General features: G+C 48.7%; 1 non-coding gene across 1 annotated transcript; it reads left to right on the forward strand.

Annotated features, from left to right (window-relative positions):
• The first annotated feature begins 3,234 nt into the window (after window positions 1-3,234).
• TRNAR-UCU (transfer RNA arginine (anticodon UCU)) lies at window positions 3,235-3,307 on the forward strand. The gene has a single exon. It is a non-coding gene; the product is annotated as a tRNA-Arg (tRNA).
• The last annotated feature ends 1,154 nt before the right edge of the window (window positions 3,308-4,461 follow it).

Below are 4,461 nucleotides of genomic sequence, written 5' to 3' on the forward strand. Positions count from 1 at the left end.
GTATAGGCCAATAAGTGCATCTCTGGCCTCTTGACCAACGTTTGCAAGCGCAGAGTTTGTCATGACATCGTGTCCTGGTGACGAAAATCGCCTGCACCCAACAAGCGCGGCCTCCAGTTCTTCGATGGAGAAACGAGCGCCCATAAGAGGATCTCGGGAGCAAGGGGGGACAATAGGAATAGGTGCGCAAGGTGAATACGTGAACGCCGGACCCATGATCCTTGCGCTGTAATCTTCGGCTACGTCGACTTCTCGGCGTCCTTGATTGAGGACTAGAGATTTAAATGGCCGGCGCTCTTCAGGAGCTGTTCGAAATACTCGGACGGTTCTCCAGACAACTGACAGAGGTTCACGCCGATCGAGAGACTCACAAAATGATTTCCAGCGTTGATTTTGCAGCACAGCAAGACGACGTTGAATTTTCTTTTGAATGCGTCTGGCCTGGCTAAGGGCCGTAAACCTATTTAGTCCGTCTGTACCGTCGCTCCACTCGCCGGCGCATTGCACGGGGCTCTGTATTTCCGCATCAAAATCTGTGTATTTCTCTAATGGCCGAAATGAGCGCATAGCATCCTGCATAGCCTTGGCGATCTGAATTTCTAGTGTGGACGAAAAGCCTTCGTGGCATGCATCTTCCATAAGTGATTTAAACACAGGCCAATCTATTGTTGGTTTAAAATTGGATGGAACGGATTTGGTTAGGCCTTTATTGTTCAAGTAGGTAGGAGTGTGGTCGCTTCCGTGGGTTTTCATATCTGCGAACCAAAGGACGCGGCGAGTGAAGCATCGCGAGACAAAAGCCAAGTCTAAACAACTACTGTACGTCCGGCCGCGCAGAAGCGTGGGACTGCCATCGTTTAGAAAGCAAAGTTCATGGTCACAGGCAAAGGAAACGAGTTTTCTTCCTTTGGAAGTTATCTTGACGCTTCTCCAAAGTAAATAAGGTGCGTTAAAGTCCCCAACAACAATCCGTGAACCAGGAGTCGCATCTATAATTTCACTCAGTCTCTGTCTGTCGAAACGACTTGATGGAGAAAGGTAAGCGCCCACTTGAGTAAATGAAAGTTTGTACTTTTTCGCGGCCAAACAGACATACTGATTGCTATTATATGGCAGCACTGGATGCACAATGCAATTCAATTCACACCGCGTGCGTATGATCACCTTGCTAGTTTCATTACAAATCAATGACACACAAGGTTCATAGCCTGAGATCTGGATGGACTCCTGTAGGTTCTGTTCACATACGATAGTAATGAGGAATCAATTGGTGAAAACGTAATGGCAAAAATCAGCAATACGGGATTTCAGTGCATGGGCATTCCATTGCATAATAGACGCTTCGTTGACTTCTCTGAAGAACGGCTGACGCGGTATAGCCATTGTGCTTGCTATTCGAGGCTCGCAAGAACAGGATCCAGACCGTCCAGCACTTGCAGTGCAACCCGAGCAGATGGCGTCTGCGTGTCATTTATCAACGCGCGAATAACTTCCATTAGGGACTTGATTATAGAGATTACTTGCTTGCCTTGACGTCGTACATGATCTGGCCGTCAGTAGTGCGTTGGTAGCCCACCGTCGATCTTTGTTCTGCTGGAGGACTTAATGTCGGAAGTGCAGGCCAGGCATTTGCAGTAGACGTATTCAATGCGTCACCAGACACCGTGTTTCTAGTGTGGGTGAGCGTCTTGGGAGCACCAGCTGTTGGAAGTAGCGTCTTTCTCACGACGGTCTCAGTATTTCTAGTAGACGCTGATCATCTGCGGCGGGCGCGACGCCATCACACTTTGACGGCGACCTCTCTGTGCGTTGAGTTGTCTCTCACCATTTGTTTAGGACTTTCAGCTCTGTCTTCTGTCTCGGGCTGTCTTTCGACGATGCTTCATCAGGACCAGAGCAATTCGCACACTTGAAATCAGTCGCACGGCAAGCATCAGCGCTGTGCTGCTCATAGCATATTGGGCACACGGTCGAATTCTTGCATATGCCGCTGATATGCCCTATCTTCAAACAATTACGGCACTGAAGTGGTCGTGAAACGAACGGTCGCACTGGATGACGAAAAAATCCAACTTTCACGTGATACAGCAAGCTTCCTCCTTTGAAGGTTATCCTGACACAACGTGATTCTCCTAGGTGACGGATTTGAGTAATAGTGACATCTGGTGTGGCGGGTTTAACAAAAATAGGCAGATCGTGGTCGTTGATTGGCTCATCCACATCGTAAATCACACCTGATGAAGTATCGCTGTCCTGTGGTATTATGGTGCGAACTTGCCTAGCACATTGACTGTTCTCAAGATATCCAGTGCTGCTCTGGCCTTGACATTGACCGCGAGGATGTTCTTACGGATGTTAATTCTCGCATCTGTAATCTCATTCGGAACAAGAGCCACCAGTGCGACAGATATAGCTTGCCTGTGAAGCCGATTCATGTCGTCGGTGGGCGTCTCCAGCAAGAAGAGGATGGTATGAGCCATGTCATCGTTCTTTGGCATCGCCGTCGTCCTTGTTGAAGACGAGGAAGCAGTGACGATTGTCCTCTTTCCTTTTTGCCTTACAACTGCCAAGTAATCACCGTCATCCGACAGATCTTCTGAAGCAGACTAGTACTGCAGGGTGTCCTCGCTGATTGTGTCGCTCATGAGGTGGTTGCGCTTCCTCGGGGTGCTTGATGCTGTGACGTCTGTCTCCTCCGGACGTCTAGCTGACTCCGCTTCCATTGCCAAAGGTCTCGGGAGCGGCGTCTCCCGAAAGCACGTAAAAATACTCGTAAAATGAGAGCAGTGGAAAACGGGGTTTCGCAGAAGAGCCAGTTCTTCGTCTTCCACCGTTTAGGAAAAACACTAAGGCAAGACACCGGACGGAAAGTCCCAAAGTTAGTTCCCATTCTATTTGTGATGCGAAACCGATACTGTGCGGGTTAATTTTGTCTGCTCCATCCACGGTGCAAGCCGCAGTTACTATTACCACCAACGTGAAGCCGAGACCATTTTAGCATATACTTTGTTATTGCCTTAGATAGCCACGACACATATTAGTCGCGGTGATCGCGTGCGTGGTAACCGGGCCAAGAAGCTTCGAACACGATTTCGGGTAAGCAATCCGGCTTACAAACGCTTAGCGCGTCCCTTTCCACGTGAACGAAGCCCACGCCACACCGAGCCGCGTCCATTGGCGAAGTGCCCTGTAATGAATAAAACTTCACTTTCATTTATCACGCGCTGTAGCGCCGTCCTTGTGGCGCAGTGGAAAGCGCATTGGACTTCTAATCCAAAGGTCCCGGGTTCGACCCCCGGCAGGGACGTAGGTTTTATTTTTTTTATCTGCTCCAGAAGTGCGTACATAGAGTCTGACACGCTGAATTGTGCCACGTGCACACAAATTCAATTTGTTTTAATTATGCATTTTTCCTTAGAGAGGAGGAATGGGGGTGGTGATGTCGTTGACGTAGTAACTTAGTGGCCAAAAAGATTGTTATGTAACTTAAAGACGTGGCTGATATAATGATTTGGATATTTAATTTATACCGGTAGAGTTATTCGACTGGGCAGAATCACTACCTAAAATTATAGGAGCCACTCACGTTAGCTCAGCCTGACCAAATTGCCATTCTGTATGATGGAATCTCTGCGCCACATGGCGCTAGCGCCAAGAACGCTGTCACGCGAGTGCTTTTCTCAACGCTTAAGGAGTACTAACATAAAATTTTTGTCTCGTTTTTACTTCTGTGTTGGGTAGTTGACATCCCAGTAATAACGGATGTCATGGAAACTTTCTGGAGGGTGAGATGTTACTCTTTAATACGATCAGCTTAAGAACGCGCGTTGAATGCGGCGTCGGACGTGAAGCAAGATATCATTCGCCTCACCGAAACTTGATTTGACCGTCTCGTGGTACCAGACACCACCGATGTGTACACTAATGTCACGACCGTGCTGCTGAAAGCTAATTCCATTCAGCCCTCTACAGGACAAGAGCGGAGACAGTCCCCCTGCGTTTCCAAAGGAAGCACACGATGGAAATGACCCATTTGTGTACTTTCAGTGAGCGATAAGATCATTCTAGGGCCCAAACCGGTGCATCAGTATGGTACCTGGAATATACTGAGTAGTGGCTGAGCGCAGGTGCCACGGTGGCACCGAGAATGATGCCTGCCGCGGGCGAAGGCACGCTCCCCTACTGCAGCACAACAAGCGGGTCTCCTCGCGGCGCCCTTTGCAACGACGAGCCATTGCGCAAACGTTGACTTTGGTTTTCGTTTCTTCACATAATTACGCGATTATTCAATAAGAATATTATACTACGTCGTCTTCGCTGCAAGTGATCACACGTTTTAGAGCGATAGCTCTACTACTCCAGGTACAAACACAGAAAACGCCTGGTTCCGTAAATCGGACCTTCAAGCCCAGCTAAAGTCAAACTAGGACTTAGGCTTAGCGGTGCCTCCTGCTAACGCCG

Source organism: Dermacentor andersoni, chromosome 2 (assembly GCF_023375885.2).
Source record: "Dermacentor andersoni chromosome 2, qqDerAnde1_hic_scaffold, whole genome shotgun sequence".
NCBI classification, from domain to species: domain Eukaryota; kingdom Metazoa; phylum Arthropoda; class Arachnida; order Ixodida; family Ixodidae; genus Dermacentor; species Dermacentor andersoni.